The sequence below is a fragment of the Teleopsis dalmanni genome, chromosome 1 (genome assembly GCF_002237135.1).
Source record: "Teleopsis dalmanni isolate 2A chromosome 1, ASM223713v2, whole genome shotgun sequence".
NCBI lineage: Eukaryota > Metazoa > Arthropoda > Insecta > Diptera > Diopsidae > Teleopsis > Teleopsis dalmanni.
The window spans coordinates 115374468-115388592 of record NC_051846.1 but is presented as its reverse complement, the minus strand read 5'-3'; positions in this window follow the sequence as shown (position 1 = coordinate 115388592).

Here is a 14125-nt window from a genome sequence, read left to right as displayed (position 1 = left end):
TTTCGGAAATTCTCATTTAAAATTCGCGCGCTGTATATTTTCCGATATTTTAAGTTTATGTAGTTTGGCAGCACTGTCCTTAATTACTATGCCAAAAATGAGCGCGATCTGTCAGACAGTTCGTTTACGGCAGCTGTTGAAACCAGTTCACCTCAGTAGGGCGTTGCGAAAAAAACAATGGAAAAAAATATTGAACAAAGAGTTTGCATCAAATTTTGTGTTTCGAACGAAATTTCGTGTGCAGAATCGTTGCGAATGCTACAAAAGGCTTATGGGGAATCAGTTTTATCGAAAACTCAAGTTTATGAGTGGTACAAAGCCTTCCAGGACGGTCGTACGACCGTCGAAGACATTTCGCAACGCACTACTGAGGTGAACTGGTTTCAACAGCTGCCGTAAACGAACTGTCTGACAGATCGAGCTCATTTTTGGCATAGTAATTAAGGACAGTGCTGCCAAACTACATAAACTTAAAATATCGAAAAATATACAGCGCGCGAATTTTAAATGAGAATTTCCGAAAACTTTTCAGTCTTAATGTATATCTCTCTGAAACTTTCTTATCCATTTCCGTTGCAGTTTATTCGGTATACTACTTTATTTTGAAGTCTCTTAATGATGGCTGTTTTAATATTTAAAAAAATTGTTTAATTTGAAATTGGGTTTTGTATGCATAATGTATGATTTCATGTTTAACTTATGTATATATATTTTTCCCACTTATACTTGTACCACTTGTGCAGAAAAATATTCTGTAGATACTATGTGGATTGATAAATACCCGGCCGAAGTAATAAAAATGCGATTTTTTTTGGAAAATCTATGTTTCTATTCTATTTTATGTTTTAATATAATTCTCTTTCAACTTGACACTTCGAGTCCAATGATTTTTCAACATTGGGTTACCTTTTAAACAATACAATTTATTAAGTCCTACAAAATACACACTAGTTTGCCATTCCACTTTATCATTTGAAGCAAATCTCTTTAACTGGAGACATCTTTTTAAGTTTGGAAATAGGTAATAGTCACTGGGAGCCAAATCTGGAGAATACGGTGGGTGAGGAAGCAATTCCTAACGTTATTCATTTAATTTGGTCATGATTTTCATTGATATATGAGTGGGTGCATAATAAACGAAATTTTTTTCATCGACAAATATAATATCCATCCAATGAGTTCGTAGACGTTTGGGTATAATACCTCCAGGCTCTTCCCATTCTCGGGTTTGTTGTTTTTACTCAGGTGTGAAATAATGGATTTATGTTTCATTAATTACCACTTCTTAACGCTCTTAGTCAGCTAGTAAACAGAATCCATTTCAAATTTGATTGCATAATCTTACATTCCTTTCAAATGGACAAATTTTATTACTAAACGATATTAAATTCATTGTATAAAAATTATCAATCCACCTAGTATATTATTGTTGTTTTTGTTTTTGTTGGTCTATTAAATTATCTATTGACTTCTTTGGGTAATTAATCTGTTAAAGAAAGTTTATTATTTTTATTAAAAAATGTTGGCATATCATTTAATGTTATGGGCAAATGCTTAAATGAGGGTACTTTTCCAAGCTGCATTTGAATATTTTGCGTAAAACGTAGAACTTCATTATTAAGCTGTTGAATGGTCTATATATATTCTTCGGACGTAATTATTTCATTTAGTTTAGCTCTGAAGTAATTTCAACCAATGAATCTATTTTCTACCCGGGATACTTTTTATCTTCTGACTGATCGAATATAAAGAGAAACATGTATGGTGACTCTATAGTAGTCCAACCCAATATTTTAGTGACATCTACAGCTTTTAAATCTTGAGCCATTGAATTACTTTCAATAGATTCGTTATCGCAAGAAAGGGGAATATTTTAAACAATTGGCCTGGTTGGTTTGCCAGCCAAAGCTGTGCCAGGATACGTTTTCATTAGAGAAGAGTTTTCTGGTTAATCGATAGTCAATTGAATTTAAGATGTTGGTTATGCATGCACAGTTATTGGTTTATATCGGCAAATAATGTAATGAAAAAAGTTGTGTAGAACAGACGATTTTATTTATATCGTTGTCAAATCGCGCACCTTAAGAATTGGGATGTAGCCATTTATTTGATAAACTTAGAAAGTACAATATAACTGCATAATGTTCTGTCAGTATATTGTAAAAAGACCACTTGGAGTGATAATCCTCGAAATGCTCTCAAATATATACGTCGTTTTAATGAATGACAAACATGTAATAAGTTGAAAAAAACAAAATATATAGCTCCATAAAATTGGTAAGTTGAAAAAAACAAAATATATAGTTCCATAAAATTGGTAATAAGTGCATATTTTAATAACAAAATTACAATTTAGTTAACATATATTTCTATTTTTAATTCGTTCTATTACATAGTTCCGTTTCGTACATATTGTCTTGTTTATATCAAATATCATTACCAAAATAGTTAACTAAACACTTTGTATAAATTTACAAGAATCATTTACAAGTGACGAATTCATACCATAAATGGCAAGCTTACGTTTGTGACCTGAGTATCAGCAAGCGGTTTCAAAGAAGTTGGATTGACGAAGCCAGCAGTGGTGCTCTTTTAAACGACATTTTTAAAAAAAGAGGCTGTACTTTTGCTATCTACTTAAAAAAGATTGCCACTAATATTTTACTACCCTAGTCAACAGTAGTAATGCTTCATCACACATACAGAATAGCACTTTTCTCGATTCACTCAATTGACGACTTTTTTCAAAACGATTTTACCATACAATTTATTTATTTTTGTTTGAATCATGTCAAAAGTGCAAAATTCTCCAAAAACGAGCATTCATAAGATTATAAGACATTGACACAAAGGAAATTAACAAAAAATTTCATAACCCTGAGAAAATTTACATTTTCCGCAGAAATAATTAAAATTTTTTTAAAACTATGGTACATCTTCGAACCACTAAATAGATTTGAGACCAATTTCGTGTATACAATTTTATAAAAGGCTATTTAATTGACTGAAAACTGAAACTGCCACTGAAGTTGAATTTATTTTCCATCCATTTTCCAACATTCGATGGTTGGAAATTGAATTTCTGCAATAATTGCTCTTATCATTATCTAAGTATATGACTTAGGTAGTTAAATTATGTGCATTTACGTTTCAGTTGTTTGGAACATAACTTTCCTTAATATACCTATATATGGTATTATAACTCAAAAACGTCACAATTTTTTTTTTGTAAATTAGTTGTATTATATTGTATTAGATGCAAAACATAAGCGCGGCCTATTGTTTCTGGCAATTGTGATTTTATATTTCTGTGATCGCAAATATCATCGTGGTACATTTTCTCGGAAAGATCAGGCATTACTTTCTTGCTCCGACTACCAAATTACAAATCACTTGGATGAACTGAAGATGCATGCTGCAATCATTTTCTTGTGGTGGTGGATTTTTTTGGTTAATATTTTAAAATAATTATATTAAATATTTAGTAAAAAATTTTTTTTCAGGAATCTTCAAAATTATTAATATTTTGTGTTTAAATGTAAAAAACAAGTTATGTGAATTAATAAATATAACCTGTGTTGTGACGACTTTTGTTGGTTGCAATTTTTTTGTTTTCTTTAGTTCGTGTCGTGTATTAGAGATATTAGTATATTAATGTATATTTATGTAGGTGGAAATTTGATATAAAAATTTCCGTCCTCACACCGCTTGCAACAGCTAAACTTGTAATTAAACAAATATATCTAAACATTGCCAAGCAACAATGGGCCACTGAGCCCAGTTGTTAGATTTCTATGTCGATCTGGTCTAATTTGGACAAAAACCGTATGAGTCAGCTACTCCAACTAAAACGGAATCTGCTCAGCATTACGGTATCCGTGCTTACGGGTCACTGCTTAATGAGAAGGAATGCTTTGAGACTAAGTATTCCATCTTTAGCTAGGAGAAGATCAAAAATCTTGGGAACCGTTTTCTGACCAATCTGGGACCTGACCAGATTAATAGAATTGTCGGGTTGGTTTTCCTTCACCTAAATGGGGGAGTCGTTGTCTTTTTCAGCGTTGGACGTATACTGATCACATTGTCTGTGTACGAACTAACGCTATTCCAGTGGTACCACAACGGGCCATTATTTTGAGATCAAGTGGGCTTTCTTGATTTACAAGGCAGCCTTGTATACTCCAACCTAACCTTATCTAGTATTATTTATTTTTATTATATTTTTAAACACTTCAAATGTGTTAAAACACATATAAATTTTGTACAATAAAATAAAAATCAGCTTATCGAATGCGGAAAAAACTATCATACCTGCTGCTTCAGTAAGTCCGTAACGTCGTAATTTCACAAAAATACATTAAAAATACATATACACAAAACTGTAGGATTTTACCGAGTTATGACACTACCGAGCAAGTCTGAATATCCCTAATATAAAATGATATTATGGCCATATGTTATTTAAGATTATTGTAAACTTGGTTTATATTAATCATATTGTTTAAATATGAGTTCAGGAAACCGAACCGGAAACTGAAAGTTACCGATATTTTTATCGGAGCGAAAACCGGAACCGAAGCGTTATATTTTTTTTTGCTCTCAACCGGAATGGAGAAAACTTCGGTTCGAAACCCTGTTTATAACAATAATTTGATTTAACAAAATTGCGGTAATAAATTCACAAAGGTTATACCTATTTATTTAGGAACAATCCGAGTTTGGTTATCATGATATTTGTGTTTATTATTTGGAATAACTAAACTGGGTTGTTTTACACATCTTTACTTATTTAAATATATTTTTACCCTTACATTTTTGTGTTAGCTTTCTTAGTATTCGAAGCATTCATTTGTCTGATAACTACCAATACATTCGGATATTTATAGGTAATATTTTTCATACAAATGTGTTAACTATTTCGTAGAGATTTATATATTTAGATATTTTAAGAATTTCTCTTCTATTGAGTCGTTGTATATATTAGTATAGAGATAATATGTAACTCTTGTACCACGATGATATATATCCAGCAATGTATAAGTTTCTATATTGGCAACAATGTATAAATATCTATAGTGGACAATAATTAATAAGTATCAATAATGTAAACATAAACATCCTGTGCCGCTGAATTCAAAGTGTCATTTGATTCACCGCGCCACAGTGAAAAGCAAACATAAACACAAAAGTAATAATTGCATTCCATAACTTATCGCACTCTAAGCATAAATATTAGAACTGTATCATTTCACTTTCACAGTTGTATGAAATATAAACACGTAGTTTATAACGCCGCACGTTATTTTGATGCCATAGGCAAGAATCATTACATTATTAGAGTTATAACGCCGCACGGCATTTTTATGCCATAGGCTAGAATTTTTGTATCATAGAACATAATGTCGCCGACATTTTGATATTGTAACCGCTTAGAATTATAACAACATAAACCAGAATCCTTTTTATTTTGCTATGTTCCACAAAAGTGGAGAGAGCACCACGCCTTGTAGTGTTCCCCGACAGATAGTTCTACACGATTTAACACTTTAATATTCCCTAAACTTGTCTTTAGTGTATGCATGCTGTGATGAAGAGAAAAGTGCAGAGTTAACATTGTTTCTGATATAAAGATCAAGTACCTTCTCCAGTACTTTTAGAAGAAAGGAAGACAAACTAATTGGCCTATAATCTTTAGCACTGTGAATGTGTCGTTCTCCCTACTTTGGGAATTAATGCTTATCGAGCAATTCTCCAGCAACTAAAAAGAGGTAACTTAAAAAGAGGTAGCCTGTATTGATGCATGAGTATCGGAAGCCACGCTGCCTGGGAAGTGAGTCTAAAAGAATATCTAAAGTTTCCTTGCTAGAGTTGGTCCATTAATCATTTGGCGCCCTGATACAATCTAGGGACCTGTGGGTGGAGTTAAGAATCTTGCGCAATTGAATAGACTCAGAAGAAGTTTCTATGTTGCCGCAGAAATTTTTCTTTTTGTTCTTTTTGACCGCCAAATGGCATATTTAAATTCTCTTAGTTTCTCCTTGTGTAGTGCTCAGTTATCCGTTACTTTGGCTCCATTAAAAAGTTTTTCGCAAGATTTGCGGAAATCTGCAATAGTTAGATTCCACCATGGAGGTTTGGGTTTGCCACGAAATTCTGAGCGTTTGCAAACCCCATTAGTGGCGTCTCTAAGTGCTGCCATGAGGAGGTCGACTGTCCGATCAATATCGGAGTAGTTAAGAATAGTGGAGGGGTTCAACTGTAAGCAAGACTTGAGGGTTGATCGGAATATTGACCATTCAGTACGGTTTTTGTTGACTGTCTTGGGTGATCTGTTTAATTCAAAGTTCACCGACAGGTCCAGGTCAAAAGTTATGTATCTGTGATCCGAAAAGGAGCAGTCCTGTGATACAGTCCAATTATTTAGAAAGTTTGAGGACTGTTCAACAATGAGGATTATGTCGAGTACTTCCCTTCTATTAAAAGTCATGAAAGTCGGTTCACTGCCTTTATTAGCAATCCTTTTGCTGTTTCGGTATCCTTTTGCTGTTTGCCTCTGATGTTAGAAGCTTTAGGGAGTCCTGTAGTAGTGTGGCACTGATGTTATTTTTCACTAAAATACAAGATCTGGGCTTACCTTGCCCTTCTACGAATACTATACGGTATCCTTTTGCTGTTTCGGTATCCTTTTGCTGTTTGCCTCTGATGTTAGAAGCTTTAGGGAGTCCTGTAGTGGTGTGGCACTGATGTTATTTTTCACTAAAGTACAAGATCTGGGCTTACCTTGCCCTTCTACGAATACTATACGGTATCCGTTTGCATTCAAACCGCAAACTCGATTTTTAACAATCCAAGGCTATTGAATCAACAGGATGTCCTCTCCTTTTTCGTCCAAGCGGAGAGTGAGGGCTGTCGATGCAGTTTTAGAATGTTGGAGGTTAATTTGCATAACCTTCAACAAAACTAAATATTTCCGACCACGATGCTGTTAAGTTGACACTCGTTCGACATCGGCGAGGGTTCGCGGGACAGCGAAATACTTGTAAAAAATTCACTTACCCATTCGGATGACAAAAAAGTACTGTCTCCATCTTTGGAGGAAAGGATGCTTATTTTATCACTATCTTCGTTTTCCCAGGGGGTTGTTGCCGGGCGACATGGGAGTCGCTTTTGTAAATTCTGAGGGTGACCGACCCAAAACCATAGTTGGAAATCTGTACGAGTTATGATCTCAGGATCCTTATTTCCTCATAAAAAGTGTCACAAGGTCACTTGAAGTCTCTCTCCGCAACTAGGAAAGTCTGATTGACAATATCTGAATTTCAAAATGATGGAGTAAAGTTCTATGTGATGTTAGAAACAAAAGAAGCTGTGATATCGATAGTGACCACTATTTTGTGGTAGCCGAAGTGCAGCAAACACAGCGCACATATAACACCACAAAGATTAGTGTTAAAAGGGTGAAGAACGAAATGATTACACGTATAAACAACGTGAGTTTACTGGAAGGTGCTTCTATTAAAGACATTTGGCTTCAGGAATGAATGTCGGCAAAATATTGGGAGCTCATTGCATAAAGAAGGTGCGTTAAAACGAAAATGTTAAGTGAGGTGGACATTTTCAACAAAATAATTTTAAAAAGAAACGCTGGACCATTAGACGCGCATATTCGAAAAAGTCAAGCAGGTTTTCCTTCAGGGCACTCGTGCATCGACCAAGTCAACACCATTAGAATACTTGTTGAACAAGGCTGAGAACTGCATGCTGCTTTACATCCAATATTTATTGATTTTGAAAAGCGTTCGACGCGTTTAAGAGAATATACATATGGCTAGCGTTAAATGCTATAGTTATTCTTAACAATATCATTAATATCCTCAGAAAGAGCTATGAAGCGGCCACGAGCAGAGTTTTACATTAAGGTACTCTCAGCAACAGTTTTAATTGCAATAGTGGAATGCAACAGGGCTGCGCCCATTCACCGTTATTGTTTATTACAGTCCTTACCGTCATTCTAGAAGCAGTGGAAGAAAGCTCAATCGACATAGGCTGGATGGTGAACCAGTGAAAAAGGTAAAAGGCTCTTTCGCATCGCTTAATAAATTCTGGAAAGCCAACAATTTAAACTTCAAAACTAAAGTCTGAATATTCAACGCCTGCGTTAAATCGTCATATTATGTTGGTGCGAAACATAGTCGCTCACTAGGGCCTCGGCTCAGAAGTTACAAACCTTCGTTAATAGAAGCTTGCGATGTATTTTGAACATACTTTATGATCAAAAAAGAACGAGAATTTAAAAAAACACTCAAAATTTTAATTTTTAATAATTTTCTTTATTATCGCCTTCAAAGTACTTTCCTCCTGCGGCAATACGTGCATGCCAACATTTGATCCAATTTTCCATACAAGTTTTATAGGCCACCGAAGGTATGGTCTTTAGTTCACGCAGTAAATTCTCTTTTATGGCCTCTATGGTCTCAAAACGCGTCTATGGTCCACGCAATGGCAATTTGAGTCGAGGGAAAAGGAAATTTGACAGGGCAATATCTGGAGAGTACGGTGCTTAGTTGATGATATTGGTGGAGTTTTTGGTCAAAAACTGCGACGCAACTAACGCTGTGTGAGTCGGTGCGTTATCGTGGTCTAAAATTCATGAGTTTTCCTTCCATAAATCTGGCCTCTTTTTGCGAATGGCTTCACTCAAACGACGCATAAGGCCTAAATAATACTCCCTATTGACCGTTTGACCATCCGGAAGGAATTCATAGTGCACCACAATATGAATATCACAGAAAACAGTCAGCATATCCTTGATTTTGGACCGACTTTGGCGTTCTCTTTTCAGTTTCCGCTCACCTTCGAAGCACTATCCGGTCGATTGTTGTTTGGTTGGTATGTGAAATACATAGACCCATGTCTCATCACCAGTTATAACACGTTCGATGAATGTGCGGTCACTATCTGCGTTGAAAGTCATCTCTGTGGTCACATCACAAAGACGCGTTTTTTGGCACCAGCTGAGAAGCGAAGCGTTTCAAACCCAAAACATCAGTTAAAATGTGTTTGGCCGACCCATATGAGATGCTCAGCAGCACTGGAATCTCTCTAATCGATTCACAACGATTTTCCAACAATATCCGATTCAATGTTTTCTTCAGTAACAGAAGTTGTTGGGCGACCAGGGATCTCATCATGGTCCAAGCTTGTACGACCGTCTTTGAACCTTTTAAACCATTCGTATACTCGTGGTTGCGACACACACAAATCATCAAAGGCCTTTTTTTAACATTTTTTAACAGTTTCAGCACACTTGAATCCATTTGCAACACAAAATTTGATGCACGCACGTTGTCCTAATTTTCGATTCTTTATAAAAATCGCCACACATCGAAAAATCGATTTTTTGTGTAGACGCCAAACAAAAACTAATGTACGGTATGCGTTAAACTTTGACAGAATGTGTATAATACTGTTGACAGCGTGAAAATAAAAAAATTTACCGATTGGATAAGCGTTGGAATTCAAAAATTAAAATTCTTGCTTTTTTTATCACAATGTACGATGGCCTGCAAGATTCTCAAACGAAGAGCTATGGTGGCATGCCAAACAAAAGCCAATAGAGAAGGAAATTCAGAAACAAAAATATGACCGGTTTGGCCACCTACCGAGAAAGTTGACAGACGCAATTGGCCGCAGTTATGGAATAGAATCCGCGAGGAGTAAGGATACGAGGTCGTCAGCGAACCACTTGGCGGAGAAAATTCGCTGAACGAAGCATGTAGGATAACTAACATAAGATAACTAACTATTTTCAAAATCATTTTTTCCTGAGGTAAGTCGTTCAGTGTGAAGAAATATGAAAAATCTTATTTTATTACAAGAAAAGTGTAATATGTGCAATATCCTTGTATAGAATATGTTTCTTCTGTGTTCAGTGTTTGAGATTACAAATGATAAGTAATACTTCAAACAGCAGAAAAGCTTATGAAAGAATGCACTATTTTCAAAGTGGAAAAAATTAACCTTCTTATGCTTTTTTATCTTCCAAATGAAGATAAAAAAAAGACGTCTAGTAAAGAATATTTGGAAGTAAAAAAAAATTAAAAATGTAGAAAAAATAAATGAAGATAAAGTTTATTTAACTGCTCAAAATTTTTTTGTGTAATAGAAATAAATCTAAAGTAAATTTTGTTTGACACATTATTATTTCAGTTTTCATTTCACTGATGGACCTTACCTCAACAATTCATTTGATTTTCAGATACTTAACACGCTATCCTAATTCATATTGTGTAAATGTTCTTTTAAAGTATATTAATCGTATTTGTCTTATTTATATTTTGCGAATACTCTTTATATTTAGTTTTAGTATCACAAAACTGTGTTTTAATTCTCTACGTGATAAACTGAAAGAATTACTTATGCAGCAAAATTATTCTTGCAAAATCTGTTAAAATCTCATAGACAATATCTTTATCAAGAAGTTTTTAATATTTGAAAATTGAACCCGAAAATTTAACAATTCATAAATCATTTACAGTTGTGCAGTTTAACCAACTTCAACGTCTGCTTTCTTCTCCCAATCCAACCACAAACCAAAAACTTTGAAAGTTTAAAAATTTGAGGGAAAGTTTAAGTCAAAAAGGATAAAGGAAAATATATTTTTTTGTGATCTTATTTTCGTGCCATATTCATTATACACGCTTTCGCTACTTTTGCAAAATGATAAACGTTTTGCACCACTTGAGTTCATAAATGATTTTCCCCTCCTAACTAATTCAACAGAACCGGAAACTTTAGAAAGCTGAACAGCAAATTTAACCTTTGCTATAAAGAGGACATATTGTATAATATTTTCATTTTACGGACATTTTTAAATCATTTAGGAACTTATGTTTTGAACATTTTTATTATAGAACAAAATTTCTAGTGCCAGTATAAATAATATATGTGTTCTATCTTAATACTATTTAGAGTAAAAAATACATAAATATTGCTAAATTTTGACATATACATATTTAAATATTTCATATCATATTTCAAATTTCCTTAAAATAATTTCTTTAATACAAATTATATAAATTAACCCATATCCGCCGAAGGAATTTCTTCTTGGAATTTTCGATAACAATGTTTTTTTTAAAGTCTAATTGAGACATCACTCAATAAGTCGTGTGACTAACTAAGAAAAACAAATTTTTTCTGCCAAAAATCGATTTTACTTATCAATATAATCTCCTTCAAGGGCAGTACAATCATTCCAACGCTTCTCTAACTTCTCGATGCCATGCTTGTAGAAGGATTTGTCTTTTACTTCAAAATAGGCTTCAGTTGCAGCAATTACTTCTTCATTTGAGATGAATTTCTTACCGGTAAGCATTTCTTTGAAATCAGCGAATAGCCAGTAGTCGTTGGGGTCTAAATCTGGACTATACGGTGGATGAGAAAGCAATTCGAAGTGTAATTCGCAATTTTGCCATCGTTTTTATTGACTTGTGACATAGTAGATTGTCTTGGTGAAACAAAATTGTTTTGCTCGCCATATGCACCATATTGTCGTTTTTTGCAATTTGCGCTTTCAAACGATCCAGTAATGCCGTGTAGTAGTTACTATTGATGGTTTTTCCCTTTTCGAGATAGTCAATGAAGATTATACAATGTGCATCCCAAAATACTAAAGCGGAGTGAAGTGATGGATTCGTGTTTCATTCATTGTTACATATCGACGCAAAAAATCTGATTTATTACGTGTAAACATGGCCAAAAACTGCTCTGAATCATCAACACGTATGGTAGTTGTTTTTGATCGATTGAGAGTAAACGCGGCACCTACTTTGAAAAGAGCTTTCTCATGGTCATAAGTTCATGCATAATTGTAAACACACTGCCTTTTGATATCTGTAAGGTTTCAGCTATCTCATGCAATTTTAATTTACGATCAGATATAACCAATTTCTGGACTTTTTTGAGGTTTTCTGGAGTAACCCCCTGAATTGGACGACCAGAACGTTCATCATCACCGGAGTCTGTACGACTACGTTTAAATTAAACAAACCAATAACAAATGGTACTTCTCGATGGAGCAGAGTCCGGATAACACTTTTGAAGCCATTGCTGAGCTTGTACAGTATTTTTCTACATTAAGAAGCAATGATAAATTAACGCACAAAATTGTTTTGAATCCATTGTTTTGAAAGTAACAAAACTAGCTTCACTAAAATGGCTGTTACTTTTTTCTGAATAATCGGAATATCATGAAATTTTATATAGTCATATATGTGAATTTAAATATATATCACATATATTGCAGGTTGGTACTTTATAAGCGGCATATGGATTTGACAATGGCAGCGCCATCGGTGTGTCAGTCACACGACTTATTGAGTGATATAGTAGTAGGGGGTGTGGGGTGTGGAGTGAAGTCGCAAATATTTTTGTAAAGCTAAAGCTTCATACATTCAAAGTAATAACATATATAAAATCTAAAGTTTTTCAAATGTAAACAAAAAATCCATGAAAAGTGTTAAAATTTGCGGTTCGATTAATTCAATGTTGGGCGGATATGGGTTAATGTCAGTTATTTAAAATGTATATTTTTTATTTAATTATACGTATTAAAATAAATTAAAACGAACATAAAGGTATAATATATGAATATATGCGTAACATATAATTTTCTGAGTGAAATACCAAAAGCAAAAAATCGTAAAAACAACAAAAAATTCAATCATCCTGAAAAAAATTTCGGTTTATTTGTGTAATGCACGTACACTTGCACTTGGGGCTCTCCCTTTAACTTTTATTCACGAAGTCTCCCAATAATTTCTTTACGAATAATAATCGCAAATTCGAATATTCGAAGGCTCCGGATTGACGAAAAATCCGATTCTTTTCCAACTCCAGAGACTTCGTTTACTATCCGACTAATCGGATTCTCCGAGTAATTCGTAAAACCCAATATGAACAGTTTTCATGAACACAACCACAAACAGTGCACAAAAAATGAAAGCGACATGTTTCAAACATCAAAATAGTGTACTTTTTCCGACATCTTACGTACAATTTTTAATGTTCTCGTTAGTGTTCTTTTCACCAAGGTAGTGAACTTTTTAACGATCATTTCCCGAAGGTAGTGTATTTTTAGTGTCCATCGAACAAACTGTTTTGGAAATGTTTTAATGCGCATTGCTGTTGTTTCGTTTGCATAAATGGCCTGATGTGTTGATGTGTAACAACAATTGTTGTCAGCAAATTTTGCCGCCCCCTGCTTTTACACATCAAACAAGTCCACATTATTTTAAATACGCCCCAGAAAAAAACAACAAATATACTAGAAAATAAAATCATGCATGCATTTAAACGACGAATTTCGAGAAGGTCGTCCAAGAACGGCTGTTGTATTGGAAAACAACGATGCTGTGCGAGAAATGACTAAGATAGATTGGTATGTTACATACCAGAGTATAGAGGCATCCTTGGACATTAGTGGGACCATTCTAGTTATATATGTATTTATCTGTCAGAAAGATTCGTTCTCGTTAGATTCTCCATAGTTTAATAATCGCTCAAATGATTGGCTCGTGTTGATTGGTGATTGGAAATGGTGAAGAAATAGTGGCGAGGTGGCTTAAAACACCTCTATGACATCACAACAGATGACGAATTATACATCTACACCTATGAGCATGAAATAAAACAGTAATCTAATGTTTGGGTCTTCCAAAGTGAGGAGAACTCAAAAAAAATTAGTCCGTAGACGGAGCAAATTCATGCAAATGGTCTTATATTTTTAGAAAATCCCGTCATGTCGCAACGTTACTGCATGAACAGCGTAGAACGGCCAATTCATTTGTTTGTGGAAAGATTTCGGAGAATTGACAAAAACCATCCGTCAAAGGACGATCATCCTCTACAACGACAATGCGCGCTTCCACACATTAGTTAAAACAAAAGAGTTTTTGAGCACTTAAAACATCAAATTGATAGGTTATCTGCCTTACAGTCCCGATTTGGCACCTAATGAGTTATTTTTGTTCCTAAATATTAGGAAAAAAATACGTGACTAGCGTTTTTCCACGTTCAAACAGGCCGTTGAGACATTTAAAACCATGGTCTTAGAGATACCAAC